Source organism: Camelus ferus, chromosome 4, assembly GCF_009834535.1.
Source record: "Camelus ferus isolate YT-003-E chromosome 4, BCGSAC_Cfer_1.0, whole genome shotgun sequence".
Taxonomy (NCBI): Eukaryota; Metazoa; Chordata; class Mammalia; order Artiodactyla; family Camelidae; genus Camelus; species Camelus ferus.
In genome coordinates this window covers 67,024,963-67,044,905 of record NC_045699.1, presented here as the reverse complement: position 1 = coordinate 67,044,905, position 19,943 = coordinate 67,024,963, and the positions used below count along the sequence as shown (strand labels likewise).

Sequence of the window (19,943 nt, the reverse complement as noted above, 5' to 3'; positions counted from 1 at the left end):
AGTTGTGTGGCCAAGACTGACTTCAAGGGGCTGGAGCATTAGGGACCAAGAAAATAATCTACCCTGGTGTGCCTTCTGTTTGCCACATACTCATTTCCTAATCGCCTCCCCGCCCCGGACTCCTACTTGCCTCTAGGCAAGCAATCCAGAGTCCCATCCAGACACTGGTTCAAACTCCAAGTCCCAGATCCCTGTGTGATGCCTGTAATGCTCCTCATGAGACAGAACAGAGACCTGGCTTGTTTTTGTTCAGAGATCTATGAACAGGCCAGCTACCTGCAATCCACAGGCCCAACAAACTGAAATGGGCCAGGGTAGTCACAGAGAAATACTTCCATTCTGAAGGGACAAGAACAGGAGACACATGGCAGTCACAGCTCTGCAGATTCTCAAATCATTCTCGGCACACATTTCGAGGGGTCAGTTCCCTGGGCATGAGGAATGTTCCTTGATGAGCCCCCAAGTCCATCTCCTGCAAGGAATGCCCCAGTCCTGTATCCCCTGCGATGCTTGGCTTTTGGGGAATCCTTCCTTTCCCAAGATTGAACCATAAGGAAATCCACTTTTATGGACCAAAATGTCCATAAAACTTTGAACTGAATACTGGCAATTTCATAGGGTTCAACCTATCCTCTTCCACATATGAGGAGAACATTGGAGAATATGCCCAGTTTGGGGGTTGAGAACACTTCTCAGGCTTTTGTCTTTCCACAAAAGATTGGAGTCCAAAAGGTGGGGCTAATTGGTCACAATCACTTTTACACCAGGTTGGTTGTTCTTAATGAAGAGGGTATCAGGGAACAGTAATACAATCTACTACATTATCTCATTGAATCCATACAACAACTTTCTAGATAAATGCTTTTATGATCTCTATTTTACAAACAAGGAAAATGAAGCTCAGAGAGGTTAAGTACTCTGTCCAGGGTCACACAGCTAATACATCTTTCAGTGAGAAGTCAATTTTAATTGTACCGCTACACTGCCTCCTCAAAAAGAAAAAAAAAAAAAACAAACCCTTCTATCATATGGTTACAGATGGGCTGTGAGTTGAGGCACCCATGGCATCTTTCTGATTCCTGTGCTTAGTTATAATTTCCACTTTGTTGTGCGATGATATTTTCAGCATGGAACTTTCAGCTCTGGCTCTCTGCCAATTCTTCCTATGTCTCTCCAAACACCCAGGAGAGGAAATCTGGCCCAATCATAGGTCATAGGTCACTGACCTACCTATGATTGGCTCTTATTGGGTCAGACATTCTCCCCTGGTTAAGTAGCTCAGCTAACGTCATGAGATACAAAACACGGCTTCTGAGGCACAGGGCCTCAGAAAATGGAATGATTTTTATCCTTCATAAACACCTTCACACATGCTTCTCCCTTTGCCTGGAATTAGCAAGTTCTGGCTATATCCAGTGGCAATGTAGCTTAAGGAACTCTTATGAACTGTGCTAAACACATTTAACCTCACGACAAACCCATGTGCAGACGCTATCATTAGCCCCATTTTAAAGACAGGGAAGCTGAGGTTCAATGAGACTAAGAAACTAGCCCTCTTACTCTCATCTTAAGCTTCACAGCTGAGACTTTACTATACACCAGGAGGTCCCATGGCACCTCTTCCTGGAAGCCTTTCCTGATTTCCCCTTGTGGAAGTGGCTTCTCTTTACTGAACCTCCATAAACCTTTTGCCTGCTCCTAGGAGCTGACCACATGTTGCCTTGTGCTATGTCTGAGGGTTGTGTGTGATTCATCTCTGCCTCTTCATTTGTTCATTCATTCATTCATTCTTTACTGACTGCCAGGCCCTGTGCGAGGCACTAGGGATCCATTCAAGTAGAGTCCCCGCTCTCTCAGAGTTTATTGTCCAGTGGGGAAGATAGACATTAAACAGATAATGACACCAATAATTAGTTAATTACAATTGTTATAAGTGTTGTGAAGAAGTCCGGGGGGATGTGAGCATTTATAACAGGGGACCTGATTCTAGAAGGTAGGGCCGATGCCTATGAGAAGGTAGTATTTCAGCTGAATTCTGGAAGGGTAGGTAGGAGCTGACGGGGGTGGAGGTGGGGACAGGACGGAGCTTTCAAGGCAGACAAAACAGCTGGGGCCAGGCCCCGGGGCTAAAAGAACTTAATGCGCTGAGCCTGGGCACGGCGTGTCAGTAGGGCAGGGCAGAAGGAGGCCGCACCCGCCCGGCCTGCTGTTTGGCTGAGTCTCCCTGCGTCCACGTGGCCAGCCCAGCCAGAGGCTCCTTGGCCTGGGTGGCTGTGGCTGGAGCCAGAGGTTGCAGGCATTTCATCTCTGGCGAGCCAGCAACTGGAAGCGACTGCTGTTCTCTGGCCATACCCTGCACGCCTGGGTCAGGAGGAGGAGGGTAGCAGAGGACGTGCACAGCACACTTTTTATATATGTGGGGCCATAATATTTAAGTGTCTTGGCTGTAAGCCTGCGACTAGGTCCCCCGACAGCCAAGCCTTGCTCCGTGCGCTCTAACAGCTGTCTGTAAAACCCGTTTATGGAGCTTCCATAAATTTCCCAGCTGCTGCAAACACAGGGCTGGGACAAAGAGTCGGTGGGAGGGAGGCGTGGGAGAGCCGGGCTTCAGTGTCTCTGCCGGCTCATCCTCTGGGCCCCCGGCTTGCCCCCTGCCCACCGGGGGCTGCCTTACCCTAAATTCTTTCATTGAAGCTGATCTTAACGTCGACCCCGTGGGGCCTGGCTGGGCAATCCAGCTCGGCCCAGACGCCGGCACTTTCAAGATTGCAGCAAAAGGTACAGTAAATCAGAATTAAGTGTCATGATAGTGATTTGAACTGACACTGTTTTCACCTTGTCCATTTACTGGGAAATATATAACAGGAATAGATTGAGCCTGTCATATTGTACCTGAAAAATACAGCTGTTAGGCTAGGAAAGGCAGCTGGCACTGAGGCAGGGTCCCAGTGGACAGGGGGCGCCTGGTGGGGGGGCGGCTTGTTGTCAGCATCCTGGTGGGGTGAAAGCTTGTCCCGGGGACACTAAGAGCCTGACTGCGCTTTTCCAAGGGCCCATTTAAGGTAGACGCAGCCTGATCAGCCTGCTAGGTGGTCACATCCCAACTGCTACAGGGACCCTGTGGTCAGCTCCATTGCCCTGAGGGCCTGAGATGCCCAGACTACAGTGCATTAAAAAAAAAAAATTCTGTTGAAGTATAACACAGAACAGAAAAGTGCACAAATCATATTGCTTGATTTATCTTCACTAGCTGAATACACCTGTGTACCCAGCGCCCAGATCATGAAACAGAACAGAATCCCCCAGATGGCCCTCTCTGCCCTCTCTCTACTCTCTGCCCTCCCTCCTCCCACAAAGAGGACCACTACTCTGATGTCTCAACTTGTGGACTGATTTTGTACATGGCATTTTAATGAGGTAATTTTGAAATTCCCACCTATTTTTTTGTCCCCTCCCCCAAGGAAAACAGGAATCTCTCAGCTTTAAAATAATTTATAAGGAATATGAGCAACAGATACCCCATCTCTTCTTCTGGACTCTTATGTGTGGTCTTGACCTCATTCCAGAGCAGCTGTGGGTGGGAAAGATGGGAGAGGATCCTGGATGGATGTGAAGTGGCAGGGGTGGAGCAGGAGTCAGAGATGAGGGAACCGAATGGGGGGAGGGGGAGGCTGCAGACTGGGGTGGGATGAGGAGGGAGTGGATAGCCAGGGACAGCGTAAGGGTCAAAGATGAAGTAACGGTCAGGCTCAGGGTAGATTCAGAAACAGGGTGGAGCCATGAGCAGGAGGGGCTCAGAGAAGGGGTAAGAGGGTTTGAGGGGCCCAAACTTTGCTATGTAAGAAGCTGAACCTAACGTCCTGGGGCTGAACCACCAACAAAATGCGGTGGGGCCGGGGAGGAACAGGATCTTTGCTGCAGGACTGAGGCTGACACCCTCCCCATCCTCCCAGCCCCTGGCAGCCCAGGGGTGGTTTGGTCTCTGTCTTTCTCAGGTGGACAGATCTCCACCCTTCCCCATTCAGACTGGCAGAAAGCAGGTAGGCTGCCACAGTGCCACCAGCAGGTGGCCTCAGGTATCCTACCGCCCTGAACTCTGGCTTGACTCAGCTCTGGCTTCTACTCTCAGCCTCCTCTTTCCAGCCTGGAACTCCACCCTGAACCCACCCTCGTTGGCTGGGGCTTGAACCCCCTGCAAACCCATGCCAGCTCCCATCCCCCAGAGTCACAACTGCTCCCTAGCTTCTGGCCACTGGCTGGGGACCTCCTATGAACTGATCACCTTGGTGTTGCTGTGTATCATACTCTAAGTATCTCCTGCTGTTGAAGACACCCTTAAGAGGAGATACCCTTCTCCGGTGTGAAGAACTGTCCTTCTCGACCTCCACCTCTAAGTCAGCCCAGACCCCCACCCAGCCAGGGCCACACCACGTAAGTCACGATGGCCAACACCTTCACACAGGGGACCCGGGCTTCCTTCTGGTCACGTCCATTCCACCCCCATCCACATCCTGACCCTGCTTTCTGCCATCAGTCCATCAGCGCCTGCTACACAGGAGAGCCACTCTCTGCCCTGGCTTTGCCTTCAATGCTCTGACCTCCAGTCCTGGATTCTTTCCACCTTTGTCACCTCCAGGAGGACTTGTCCTCAGGACCCACACTCAGGAGGTGGACTGGTTTCTCCCGGAGAAAGGGTGAGACAAGACATTCCCCTCCTGTTAGTAAGCCCTTCCAGAGAACCCTTTCCTCATCCACATTCTCACCAGAGCACCACAGTCACCTTGTCTGATACTGGTTCTCACGGGACGGCATCTCCTTGAGGGCAGGAATGGGGCCTGGCTCATGTATTCCGAGCACCTCCTCAACGCCTGGCACAAAGGCACCATTTTACAAATATCAGTTGAACAGCTGGATGACAAATGGCTAACAGCACAAATTTCAAGGTAGGGAAATCTAGGGTTTAATCCTGACACCTCTACTTAGAGTATCATTCAACTGCCTTAGGCCTCACTTTTCTCATCTGTAAAATGGGATAATACCACTTTACTCCACGGCACTCTCTGAGGACCGAATGCAACAACGCGTGTCAATGTGCGGCACCAGCTCTGGAGCACAGTCAGCACTCAAACGGTACTGGTTATCATTTCTCTTTTCTCTTATTACAGCTCCTTTGAGGTCCTAGGTTACCTTAAGCACACATTTGCTCATGACCTTGGGCTACCTGCTTGCATCCTCCATTGGGCTCACTGGAGAGTCAAAGTCAAGACAAAATGTAGGCAGACCCTGCCCCTTCTCTTTGATCCCCAAGGTCCCTGACTTCTGTGCAGCCTTGGAGAAGGCCTGTCCCTCTGTTCACAGGGTCCTCCATGGCCATCTGCTGGGCACTGGCCTTGCCTCCCCAGCTCTCATGGGCAGTCCAGGGCTAGCCCCTGGGAGCAGCACGGTGAGGGGAAGCAGGGCCCGCTGGCCAGCCGGAGAGGCCACCACTCTGCTGATGAAGGGCCTTTATCAACCTCCCTCTGCAGCCACCAGCCGCATCACTCACAGGCCCCCAGACGGGAGCCCATTCTTCTGGGGCCCGGAATGCAAGGGGGCTGGGATTTCTCATTCTAGGGCGACACGAAGTTCACATCAGGAAATATTAGTCTGATGAGTTCCCTGCGAGTGGCGGGACTGTCAGGCATTAATCACGGGCTGAGGGGGAGGCAGCGCTGGGCCCTTGGTCCGATCCCCCAGGGTCTCATCCTTTCTGGGAACTTCAGAACCTCGCCAGGCCTGAAGACAAGGATGGAAATTACCCTTGAAGTGCCGCAGGCTGCTATCACTCTCTGAAGACTTTCTGTTGGGGGCTAGGGCTTTGTGAGAACTCAGGCGGGTGGTGTCACTCCCTGAGTGTCAGTTTTCTAGTCTGTAAAAAGGGGTGGGAAATATCTGCCTCACCAGTGGTTGTGAAGCCAAAAGGAGATGGTGCATGTCAGCACCCCAATTTGGTGTCTGGAATACAACTGATGGTTCATAAATGCTGACCCAGGCTTCTGCCCCCTTTCCCTCTTCCTCTGCTGGCCTGGACACCCCTGGAGGGCGGGACCTAGTTTATTCTCACTTCCGTGAGGCCTATATGATGATGGATAAATGCATCAATGCACAAATGCATGAGTGATTGGAAGAAACCCAGCCTTTTGTTCGAACACTGGTTGCAAGCAATCACTCTTTGGGCAAAAAATGGGGGGCTAGTGCACAGACTCTGACACTCTGTAAAACATCTTCCCACCCTTTTCCTGTCCTGGCCAACCCCTAGACTTCTGTAATGAAATGATCGCCATGTGCGCACGAGATGGCAAGGGACACTGTGTCAAATCAGATCCCATTACTTCTGCTGCAGAGCCATCCATGGCTCCCCAGTACTTTTGGTTCAAGCCCCAAATCCTTGCCTTGGGCTGCAGGGTGTGGGCACCATCTGCTTTTTGACCTCCCATCCCACCACACACCTCCTCACTCTCTCTTCCAGCTGGCCTGGGTTTCTCTAAAGCCTCGAGCACACCATATCCTCTCCCACCCTCCACTGTGCTGGTCCTTGTTCACAGCGATGTCATGGATTCCCAGAACAAACTGTATCCTCTCCAGCTTCTAGGCTTTTGAACATATTGTCAGGAGCCCTTGGGGAGCTGCCCTCTGCTTCCTGAGCCCAGCAGAGGTGTCCTCCAAGAGGACAGCCACAGAGGTTTCCACAGGGTCTCCCACCCAGGTGTCTGGAGTAACAGAGATATCCAGACCCTGAACATTTCATGAGCTCAGATGAGAGTCCTGTGCAGCCCTGGGCACCCTGGACTGCACCAGCTCCTGGGCCCTGGAGTGGGTTTGCTACGTGGGTCTGGCATCCAGTGTACCTTGGGAGTTCCCGGCACCAGCAGAGCCCACCTGGGGAGTGCAGGGGGGCAGGTGTCATCTCAGCCCCTCCCCTGGTAGCCCAGCCCTGCTTGCTCCAGCTGTATGTGAACACAGCGTATCCCCATTTGCCTGGAATTGCTGAGAACCACTAACCTCCATCTGCACCCCTATCCCACAGGGTCACCCCTCAACCCAGCCAAGTAGATGGATACCTCAAGAGCCCTGGAGGCTTTCCCTGCTGCCCTGGTCTCCTCCGTGTGTGGCCATGAGAAGCCACTGCCTTTGGTTTTCAGGTGCTGCCCAGAGAGGCAGGGTGATCACAGAGGCAAGTGCGGCTGGAGCAGAGGGCGCCAAGCCAGGCCTGTTTTCTAGTTCTGTCCAGACAGCTAATGGCCTCGGTGACAATGCTGCTCAAAACAGCAACTCCGGAGCAGCCATAACACAGGGGGCACCTGCCCAGCAGCCCGCACCCCCTCCCAGATCGTCTGTCCTGGGAGGGGAGCATTGCCGGGAGGTTTGGGGCCCTCCCAGCCAAGGGTGCCACAGCAGCCCCCCAGTGCCCACCCGAGCCAGGCTTAGCAAGGCTATGGAAGGCTACAGCAAAGTGTGTGCGTGCACTCGTAAGTACAGGAGTGTGTGTAGGTGTTCATTTATGTGCCTACGCCTAAATCTATCGTTGTATGTGTGTGTGAGCATGTTTGTGCCTAAGGAGGTCAATGTTTGGATGCATATGGACCAGTGGATAAATGTCTAAACATAAGTGTGTATTACTGTGAGTGCATCTGTCTCTGTATGACCTGGACGAGTGTGTCTGTGTTTTCCTGTCTCTAGGAACTGTGCAGTTGTGTGTCTGTTCATGGATGTCTCCATGTAACTGTTTCTCTCCATGTACCTTGGTCAGCATTTGTGTGTTCCTCTGTGTGAGTGTGTATAAGCACATCTATGTATATGTGTCTGTGTCAGTGAATGGCTACATAGTTTTACTCAGTAAGTACTGGTTGTGCGCCTACTATGTGCTAAGCTTTGTTCTTGGTGCTAAGGATACAATGTTGAATAGACAAAGTCTCTGCTCTGGGGAGTATGTTACATTCCAGCAGGGGAGACAGACAACAAATAAACACCAAGAAGAAAATGAAGTTGGGTCAAGGATGGGGTTTGGGTGGCAACAGGGAGGCTATTTAATTAAGAGTGAGCAGACAGGCTTCTCCATGGAGGTGGCAGTGAGTCAAGGAAAGCTTCAGGCAAGGGAAAGGCAAGTTCTGATTTAAGTCTTAAGACACTTTGGCAGCTGGGTGAGAATGGACTGGGACTGGGAAGGGGAGAGAAGAAGCTGGGACCAGTAAGGTGGAGGAGAGGCGAGCAGTCTTGGTGGTGAGGACTGGCATGGCCGCCGTGGACGGTGTGACCAGTGACTTGATACAGAACCTATCTTTCCCGCAACTTTTATCACAACTGTTATTTTGGAAAAGTTCAACCTTACAAAAAAGGTCGAAAGGAAGGTATAGTTCTAATATAAGCTAGCTTCACCAATTGTCAATGTTTGCAACATTTGTTTTCTTCCCCTCTCCCTGTGTTTGAGAGTTAGTTGCAGACATCACAACATTTCACCCTGAGAGCCTTCAGAATATCTTCTAAGAGCAAGGACATTCTCCTACACAACTACAGTACCACGAAAACACCTCAGAGTTTAACACGGATAAAATAATACCTAATATGAGATCTATATTTAAATTTCTTCAATTACTTCTTTTCTGTTCAGAAAACAGAGGTATCTCACAAGATTGATGGGGACGTGTCAAAAGGGTACAGGAGAAGGCTTGATGGAGTTGGCCAAACTTTGAACAATTTGAGCATAAAAAAGAATAATAAATGAAAACAAATATATGTCTGTATATGCATGACTGGGACATTCTGCTGTACACTGGAAATTGACACACTGTAACTAACTGTACTTCAATAAAAAAAAGAGAAAGAATAATAAGAATAATGGATTATAGCACATTGAATTAAACAATAATCCATGAATCTATACCAGTATTCAAGGAGAAGACAGAAGAAAAGTTCTTTACAGAACAATGTAGAACAAACATAGAGGAAATAATAAAATTAGAAAAATCACTATTTTGCAACGACCAATGAAATAATTGAATCAAACAAGGTTCAGCAATGGATGCTAAAAGCAGTGGAAAAAATGTCAGGGGCACAGAATAGTCACAAAATTTCAAAGTATCATTCAACAGATTAATTTTCAATTGCAAATAAGAAAAGTTTCCTTTACAAAGGCAGAATCAGCAGACACCACCTTAACCAAGGGGTCAAACTCAGCACTGAGGGCAGTGGGAATGTAGGCTATCCTTTGCACAGAGACCTGACAGGGGTTGCCCTTGGACTGAATGTGAGCAAGAAGAATCAAGCCTAACTCCCAGATGTGGGGCTTGACCAACTGGTTAAATGGTGTTGCCATTTACTGGGATGGGGAAGACTGGTACAAGAGCCCATTGGAAGGGAGAGGATCAAGCCATCCGTACTGGCTCTGTCCTGTCTGAAATGCCCATATAGCTGAAATTGTTGTACAGACATCTTGGTCTATGAACCTGTAGCTCGTGACCATGATTAGGGATGGAGATGGAAATTCAAGGTCATTAGTGTATATGTGGTCATGGGATGGATAACATCATCTATGGAGGAAGTCACCTTCCATAGTTTAAAAATCTTTTATTTGTGATCAAAATAGCTTTGATTTTTCCATTATGTGGAAAATAATTTTTTTTTAAATAATTTTTTTTAAAAAATCTAAGTGTATAAAGCACCTGATTTTACACTAATGAGATGACCCAGGGTGGGGGTCCCTAGATAGCTTCAGGATGGGAGGTGGTCACCAAAAAGACCAAACACATGATTAGAGGGTGAAAACGTTCAGCCCCATCTCCTGACTCTGGGGAGGAGAGGAGAGCTGGAGATTGCCTTATGAAAACTGTTGAAGAGGGAGATTCAGAGAGCTTCTGGGTTGGTGAATGCACTGACACACTGGGGAGATGGCGCCCCCCAGAGAGGGCACGGGAGCTCCAGGCCTCACTCCATATAGCTTGCCCTATGCATCTTTTCCATTTGGTTGTTCATTTCTATCCTTTATAATAAACCAGTAATTATAAGTAAAAATATATGTGTGTGTGTGTGTGTGTGTGTGTGTGTGTGTGTGTGTGTGTGTGTGTGTGTGTGTGTATTAAGAACAAATTCATAATCCCTAAAACCTCACCATTCATTTTGATGATCACGCCTCAGATACCTTTCTGGTTCCTCTGCTTTCACACACGTTTGTACATAAATGTATCATACATGTTTTTTTTTTTTTAAGAGACACTTTTAAAATAGGCTTTGTCTATTAGCCCCTTTCCATCTCCCTGGTCCTTCCCTAACATTCCAACAACCAGTGTTAAAATCCGGTGTGATTCCTTCCCACCCTTCCACAGGCTTATATAGTTGTATACATAAAGGGTTTGCCGATCCTGATCCAGATTGTTTGACAAAATGGATCCTATTACATACATTCCTTGAATTTCTCAATTAATAATATTGTGGAAACCCTTGCAAGTAAATTTACTCTTTTTAACGGCGACATCTTATTCCACGGCATGATGTGGCATGATTTAAACACTCTCTCACTGATGGACTCTTTCCAGTTCTTTGGCCACTTATAACATCGCTGCACTGAACACCCTGACGTATTCCTGGGTACGAGCGCTCTATTTACTTCTACAGGACAGATCCTTATGAGTGGAATTGTTGGATTGAAAGAGATGAATCTTTTAAATAGATTTTTTTTTCATACTGCTTTCCAAAAAGACAATACCAAGCCTCTTTTTCACACATGAAAATATACTTTTCCTTTCAGACCCATCAGTAGTAGGTGTTAACATTCTTTTGAATTTTTGCCAATTTAATGGGCAAGAAGTTACTTTAATTTGCATTTCCCTGAGTATTAGGAAGTTCAGCCATATGTTTATTGGTCATTTGGGTTTACTCTTCTCTGAGCCTATGCATATCCTGGGAACATTTTTCTATTGGATGCTTTGTCTTTTTCTTAACAATTTGCAAGAGCTGGAAATTAACTCTTTATCTGTCATAGGCATGGTAAATATGTTTTTCCTAACTTAGTGTTTGTCTTTTAACTTTGTTTATGGGGTATTTGTCCATCTAAAAAACTTTAAATTTTATGTGGTTAGAAAGTTCCACATTCGATAATGACAGAATACCTTGTCAAAGATAATCTCTCTGACACATAACGATGATCAACTCTGGATAAAATATATAAAAGGCTATGTAAAGGCACTGAAAGGGAGCAAAGCCTGGCAGAAACTGGAGAGACTGACACTTGGAAGAAATAAACAATAGTAAATGATTTTCTCATTTTAACATCTTTTTGCCTAAGGGCAGGCCCCAGGCATTGCCACATGAGTTGGCTAAAAATTGAACAGAAATCTGTATTCTTACTTGTTGAAGAATCAGAGGACAAAACTGGGGGCTTCCATAGTAGTTGGGAAGTGAAGGAGGAAATCCCAGAAAGAGAAATTCATGGAGGAGGTGTTCCAAATTCTCTTCTGACTTCACCCAGGCCTCAGGGTGTTTTCTGAACTATGAACTCAGAGGTGAAACTCCTAGAAGCCTAAATGTGACTAAAACAACTGAACATCTTCCAGCTGCTGCCAACCCTAGGGGAAAGAGAATTTAGAATTTGAGTTCAGCCAAGTTAACTGCCTGGTAGAATAAAAAACCAACATTCTTTCAGAGGACTGTAATAGAATCCAGAGTCTCTACAACATACCATTGACAGTATCCAGGATATAATCCAAAATTACTAGACATATGAGGAAAAAGGGAAATGTGGCCCATATTCAAGAGAAAAGGCAATCATGGAGACCAACCTCAAGGTGACTGAGATCTTGGAATTTAGAAATAAGAATTTTAAAGCAGTTACTATGATAACTACGTTCAAGGACATGAAGGAAAATATGCTAGTAATGAGTGATTAAATAGAAGACCTCAGCAGAGAAATAAACTATAAAAACAAGCAAATGAGAATTCTAGAACCAAGACATACAAAAACTGAAATTAAAAAATTAACTGGATGAAATTAAATTTTATGTAGTAAAAGATGATTATCTTTCTTTTTAATTTACTCTAGGTTTCCTGTAACAGATAAAAATACACTCTTCCCCATCCCTACTGGCCTGCAATCCCTGGATTATATATATATTCAACTTGAAATTTCTCCTAAGATTTTGATATTTTATTTTTTCATTTCAGTCACATTAATCCACTGGGATATAATTTTTTATACGGTGTGAGGTGAGAATCCACCTTCATTTTCTTACAAATGGATAAGGTGCTTTTTTCTAGCATTACTTAACAATTAACTTTTTTTTTTCCTTATTGAGAGTAAAACATTTACTATGTATTAAATTCTTATATATTTTGGAATGCGTTTCTGGGCTCTTTATTCTGTTCCCAAGTTTTCTGTCCATCCCATAATCCGATGCCAATATAATACTGTCAGGTTCTAGTAGCTTTTCAGTATATTTTAATATCCACAAAGCAAGGTAAATCTATAAGTTGTCTGCATTCCATGGCTCTCTTCCATCTTCAAAGCCAATATCACCTCCCTCTGCCTTCTGCATCTGTGGTCACATCTCCTTCTCTGACTGTCCTGCCTCCCTCTTTCCCTTCTAAATATTGTGGTCACATTGGGTTCACCTAGCTCATCCTTAGCCTGATCACATCTACAATGTCCCTTTGGCATGAGAGGTAATATATTCACAGGCTTTGGATGTGGACATCTTTGAGGAACCATTATTCTGCCTACCACAGAGCCCAGTTTCTGGCTATGTGCTCAGGGTGGGGCTGCCCTGGTGACACTGTGACAAGGTCATGTTTCAGAGCCCAGTCCCAATACTCTCAGGTTCCCTAGCTCAGTTCTAGTTTCTGGTCTGAGAAGATGTCTCCTCCCCAGGTGACAGGCATCAATCCAAGAGCAGAACACTCCCTTAGGACAGCTCAATGACCAGAGCAGCAAAGAGCCAACACGTGCACACAGAGACACTTGCACACAGACACAAGGTGGGGTTAACCTAAGGGGATGGTTCAGGACTGACCCCTGGGTGCTGTTAAAAGCTTTTAAATGCATCTGCATGTCCAAGTGTGTGTGCATGTGAACATGTGTGTGCACAGTGTATATGCAGTTGTGAGTGGATCCACACTCATCCACGTATGAATGTATGGTCGTAGATGAGACCATAAGCATTCGTGTTCGTGAATGAATGTCAAGGTGAGGGTGCACGTCTGCACGTGAATATATGTGTGTGCAGTTTTTTAAAGAATGAACAATTAGTACCTGCTAATTTATACCTCCCCTCCTTTCCCGTTTGAAGCCATAAGTTTGCTTTCTATGTCTGTGAGTCTGTTTCTGCCTTGTAAATAAGTTCATTTGTATTTTTTTTAGATTTCACAAGTAACTGATATCATATGATATTTGTCTTTCTCTGTCTGACTTATTTCACTTAGTATGATAATCTCCAGGTCCATCCATGTTTCTGTAAATGACTTTATTTCATTCTTTTTTATGGTTGAGTAGTATCCTATTGTGTGTGTATAACTATATATACCACATTTCCTTTATCCAATCATCTGTCAGTGGACATTTAGGTTGCTTCCATGTCTTGGCTGTTGTAAATAGTGCTGCTGTGGACATTGGGGTGCATGTATCTTTAGGAATTAGAGTGTTCATCTTTTCTGGATATATGCCCAGGAGTAGGACTGCTGGATCATATGGCAGATACTAATTGCTATATATAAAACAGATAAACAACAAGGTCCTACTGTATAGCACAGGGAATTATATTCAGTTATCTTGTAATAAACTATAATGGAAAATAATCTAAAAAAGAATATATATACATGTATATGTATATGTATATATATATATATATGTATATATATATATATATATATATAAAAACTGTATCACTTTGCTATACATCAGAAACTAACACAACATTGTAAATCAACTATACTTCAATTTAAAAAAACATGGTACACAGTGAAAAAAATAAAGGGAAAAAATGAAACATGAAAAAAAAAAGAATGAACAGAAGGCAGCCAGTTGACCATTCTAGGGGACAAACATAATCCATCTCAGGGAAGAAGGCTCTTTGTTTTGAAAAGTACACTGTTGGCCCCCTTGGGTGTTGTTAAGTAGCCTGGCAAGGTCTGGAAGGCAAGGGATGCAATCAACAGAGCTGAATTTCTCAGCAGAATTCCTGGGGATGGCCTGGGAGGCAGGGATAAGGGGCACAGAGACAAGACAATAGTAGGTGGGAGGAAAAACTGGCCAGCAGGAAGAAGATCCCAACAGGGAACAAGGCAAGGATTCCATGGAAGGTCATGGCCAGTGCAAAAGCCCCTATAGTGAGGTATAGCTGACACTTTTCTAGGAATGGTGATGTCTGCTACTGAGTTTTAATTTGCTTCCTGCTGTGTGCTCTGTCCCTACTGCCCCAAACCTTCATTAAAATCCGCTCACACAATAACCTATGTTGGGACTGTTTGGGAGAGAATAACAGGACAGAAGTGGGTGTGAACAGCCAAAGCTGGAGGTCAGAGCCGCAGATAGGGGCAGGGAGTAACGGTGAAGGCAGCTACAGTGCATATGGACTTGGGAGAGGCTGCTGGACACCCGTGGAAATACTGGGGGAGATCTTCCATAGCAGGTCAGATGGGAGCTTAAACTACCTGATTTTAATGGAAAGTAAGGGGTAATCTTTGAGTGTCTGGGCTAAACTGAGCCTGCAAGGACACTGTGACCATGTGACTTTGTTTATATCTGTGTCATCTGGGCTGGATGTATCTAACGTGAGACTTCGTGTCAACCTTACACCATCAATTACTCCTCTCTCATTTACCCAAATCTCTCCAGTGCAAGTGGATCTTACTGTCTCTCTAAAACATTTCATCTGCATTAACGGCATTAGTTACTCCCTTTCCCTGGGTATCTGATCTGAGCTAAGAGTTGCGTTTACAACTGTCTACCTAATATCTCTTTGACATCCCCAAAGCACCCCAGATTCAACATGTGTCCAACGGAATTCACTACACTCTCCTAATGACCTAGTCCTTGGCCAGAACTCTCAGCAGATGGCTCCACTGTCCACTCAAATAGATAACGTACGAAGCTAGGTGTCATCCCTGGATCCCTGTCTTTCTGACTCTCCTGTTAGCCAAGCCACCGCAAGTCCTGTCAATGTGACCTAATCGTGTTTTCTATCTATCATCTTCTCCCCGTCCCTGATGCCACCAATCCTGTCCAATAAACCTTTGTTTCTGCCTGCACGGCTGCAATATTCTCCTAACTGGTCTCCCTGCACCTGCTCCGGACCTCCTCCAATAAGACTGCCACTCTGCAGCCAGAGTGAAATAGCAATTTAAAAAATTATATCCAAGTATCATACGCCGTGGTTAACAACGATGGATCTCCACCCTCTATTTACCCCAATCCCCTAGCCCTCATCCCAGGGGCAACTTCCAGCTCCTTTAGCTTCTATTTATGGTATCCCTGATACTTTCCAATAATATGCCTCCTTTTCTGTTTCTTATGTATCTTAGACATTATGAACTGAACTCCTGCTGTGATAGGTGAGGGTTTAGCTCACAGAAAACACTGTTGAAACGCTGTTCATTGTAGACTCAAGTAGTATATTATTCTAATATGCATTTTCTTTTTTGAATACCATCCCCACTCCCTGGAATTTCCACTTGCCCTTCCCCCAGTGCTGTCCGCTGTGACTATATTTTCATCGTTTCCAGCCTCTCCATCCAGTTCTGTGTTTTGCCACCTTCTCCCTTTCCAAGAGACTCCGTCTCCAATGTGGACTGTCTCTCCTTAGATCTGCCATATTGCTTCTCTTCTGGAAATTTCTCCACTGTCTTTCTGAATTGGCTCAATAATTGTTAGCCACTCTGTATTCCTTTTCCTTGATTTATTCTGTTATTTCACTGAATCACATCCTCAAGTAGTTTCCTTTAAAAAGGGTGTTTGGAGGTAAATTTTCTGACGTGATCTTTCTTTTAACTTCCCACTGATCAACGGTTTACCTGGGCCTATAAATTCAAGTCGAAAATCATTTCCCTCAAAATTTTGACAAAATTGAAAATACTGCCTTTAAGGTTGCCAGGAGAAATTTGATGCCATCCTGGTACTCACTCCTTTCCAGGAGACATATATTTTTCTTCCTTGAAGCTTTTAATAGCTTCTATTTGTGGTGCTCTGACATCTCCGGACAATGTGGCTATACGTGGACCTTGATGCATTCGTTGTCAAGTATTCAGTGGGCCTGTCTATTCTGGAAACTCATGTCCTTCAGTTGTGGGAAAATTTCTTGTATTATTTCTTTGTTAATTCTTCCTCCCACCCTTTTTTTGTGAATTAATTTTTTCTGGAACTGCCATTAGTCAGTATTGAAACTCTTAAACAAATCCTTTCTTATTTTCTTCTCATATTGTCTGCCTCTTTATGTTCTGGGAGTTTTCCTTGAATCCATCTTTTAATTCTATTGAATTTTTCATTTGAGCAACTTCATGTTTAATTTCTCAGAGTCCTTACCATTTGACTGCTCTGTGTCCCCTGAGTGTAGGAGTAGGGCTGGAAGGTATCAAAGCCGGTGGCTGCTTCTGCCAGCTTTCAATTAATCCCCTTGTCTTCAGCTTCATGTGTCCCTCCCACCTTCCTCTGCTCATGTCATCTCTGAGACCAAGCCTCTTCCAGGAGCTGTGGGACCAAATTCCTTTGCAAGGAGAGCCCTTTGGACTGCACTGAAACTGCAGCTCCCTCTGAGTTCCATCAGCAACTCTCTCTCATCAGAAATTCAGTGAAAGGTTTGACCCATAATCTCTCTTCCATCACTGTAAGTGCCTATCCTTTTTCTTTCTTTCTACTCTTTTTGGTGGTGTCTTAGGAGAAAGAGGAAATAAATACACGTGATCTATCAGCCATCTTTAACCCAAGATCCAGGGTGTTCTGTGTGAACGCAAAACAGATCAGACCACTACTTTTCTAGCCTCCGTCCCATCCCAACTTTTGTCTAAATTGCCTTTGTGGACTTGCCCCCGCTCCTTGGCAGGCCTGCTGAGCTCTGCATAGCTCTCCCCAACGTACCTCTTCAGCCTTGTCTTGCTTCTCTTCACTCCCTCTCCTCTTCCTTGGCCTCTTCCTCCCTCTTCTTTTAACTCTTTGTTGAAGTATACACAGAGAAAAATGCGCTTAAGCATACAGCTCAAAGAATTGTAACAGACTGAAAACACACATGTAACAAGAACCCAGAGCATGAAACAGGAAATCACAAACTCCAGAAGCTGACTTTGTGTCCTTTTCCAGCCACTACTTCACCAAGGCTAACCATCCCCCTGACTTCTAACGCCGTGGGTCAGTTTTGCCTGTCTTGGGACGTCATATGATGCAATTATCTAGTATCCATGCTTTTGTTCTGTCTGCTTTCACCCATAAATATATCTGTGAGGTTCACCCATGCTGAATGTAGCAGTAATTTACTTATTTGCTTTTTTTGTATAGTATCCCAATGTATAAATATACCACCATTTATCTGTTTTTGACAAATGTATCTATCCTGCTCTTCACAGGCATTGAGCAGTTTTGAGTCTTTGACTCTTCATGAGGAGTGCACTGATGAACATTTCAGTACCTGTCTTTGGTAGACATTTAGTGTGGTATCCATCCAGGGGTGGAACAGCTGGGTCATTGGTGCATATGTATTCAGTTTTATTGGATAATGACAAACGCTTTGCCAAAGTACCAATCTATATTCCGACCTGCAGTGCGTGAGAGTTCCTGTTCTCCACATCCTCTTTAATACTTGATATTTTGTCTTCTTAATTTTAGCCATTCTGGTGGGTGGTAGTGGTACCTTGGAATTTTAGTTTGAGTTTTCTCTTATGACTAATGAAGTCTAGCACTGGCCTTTTGAATATCTTCTTCTTCAACAAGTCTGTTAAAGTCTTTTACTCCTTAAAAAAAAAAACTGGATCGCCTGTTTTTGTTTTCTTTTTTTCTTATTGCTCTGTAGGCATTAAAAAAATAAATTTGGAATCCAAGCTCTGTTAAACATGTGAATTGTGAATGTCTTCTCCCACTCCTTTAGTTAGCTTGGCACTCTCTTGCTGGTATCTTTTTTGAGCAGAATTTCTTGGTTTTAATATGTTCAATTTGTAATTTTTTGGTCTTATTTAGTTAGCCTTTTTGTGTCCCGTTTAAGACATATTTGCCTATTCCAAGGTTTTCCTCTAAAAGCTGCATAGTTTTAACTTTCACATTTAGCTCTGCAAATAGTCTGGAATTGATTTTTGTGTATAATATGAGGTAGAAGTCAAGATACACTTTTCTCATATGGCTATCTAGTTGGCCCAGCACCATTTATTAAAAAGACCATCCCTTTCCCGTTGAACTACAGTGTCATCTTTGTCATAAATATGGTAAACGTGTATGTGTGGGTCTGTTTCCATACTCTCTCCTCTGTTCCACTGGTCACTTTGTTTATCCTTGTGCCAATACCACACGGCCTTAACTCCGATAGCTTTATTAAAAGTCTTGGCATCCAGTTGTGCTTCTCTTCTTCAAGTTACCTTGACTATTCTTGGGCACTGGCCTTCTTTAGATGCATGTTTGCCATGGCCCTTCCAACCACCGGGCCTTTGCACATGTCCCTCCTGCTCAAATACCCTTCCTTCCTCTCATCACCTGGTTAGCTCTTATTCTACAGATCACATCTCAGTTGTCACTAGGTCAAATGCTCTGGGGAAGCCCTTGTAACACCACCAACCTCTAATTTGTAACACTGAACACAATTCAGTTTCACATTTACTCTTGTGGTCATTTGATCAATGCTTATTCCTTCTCTAGTTTGTTGAGCTCCACAAGGAAGGGGACCATGTCTGCTTCTTTCATCCGTACCGTCCCAGGGCTTAGCACAACTAGTTGCTGAATCAAAATTTTTTTATAAATGAAGGAGAAAGTCCCGTATTTATGGCAGTCTGAGTGTGTTCATGTATGCCTTTATGGGTATGAGTACAAGCAAAACTTTTCAGTATGTTGGGGGGGTAATAACAAAGAGGCCAACTTCAATGCAACGATCAGGGGAGATGGACCCCCTCCTTCCCTCTCCAGCCCTCCCCTCCCCTCCTCCCCCCTTCCCTCCCCCACCCTCCACTGTCCGGCACTCCCAGCAGCCTCCTCGCCTCTCTGAGTGGCTGGAGGAAGACGCTGGTCTCCAGCTGCCTCCGCTCGGCTGCCCTTGTGCAGTTGTCTGCCAGTTGTGCACGCCGATTACTATGAATGCCACCATCTGGTACGCCACGTGGACATCATAATCTTTTCTTAATTACATTAGCAGCGCAATCAGTTACTGCATTACAAGGCCGGCGATGAGCTTTTAAATCTTGGTGGAAATCATAAATAATTGCACTAAGTACCAGGCGCCAGATGTGTGTGCCAACTTTGGTTGCACTAGATAAATAGTAACCTTACAAGAGTGTTAGACAGCAGGCGGTCGGGCCGGCCACCAGGCCACACCACACCTGGGGCCCCACCGCAGGGAGGCCCCCACCGACCATGCACCCAAAGAGAGGCAGGACAAGGACTCAGAGGAGCCCTCCGAGTCTGTGGGTGCCAGGGAGGGAGAGGCATTCTCAGAGCCAGAGCCAGAGAGGGCGCAGGAGGAATGTGGAGAAAGACAAAGGGAAAATGAGGTGGGTGGACAGGAGGAGAGAGAGAAGGAACAGGAGAAGAGGCAGGAGGGGAGGACAAGGAGAGGACGGTCCAGAGCGAACAGGGGCCAGAGACAGAAAGGGAGAGAGATACCAAGACGGAGACACAGAGAGACACACAGAGAGACCCAGAGAGAGGGACAGAGCAGAGAAAGAGAGAGTGTGAGTAAAAAGTCCTGGATGAGGACAGGAGGTTGAAAGAACAAAGGGAAGCGTGCGTCAGCTGACGT

At 45.5% G+C, this 19,943-nt stretch overlaps 1 protein-coding gene across 1 annotated transcript in view; it reads right to left on the bottom strand.

Moving 5' to 3' along the window:
• MVB12B (multivesicular body subunit 12B) overlaps nt 1–19,943 on the bottom strand; it is a 263,550-nt gene that overhangs the window by 184,721 nt on the left and 58,886 nt on the right. The gene's annotated exons all lie outside the window — the stretch shown is intronic.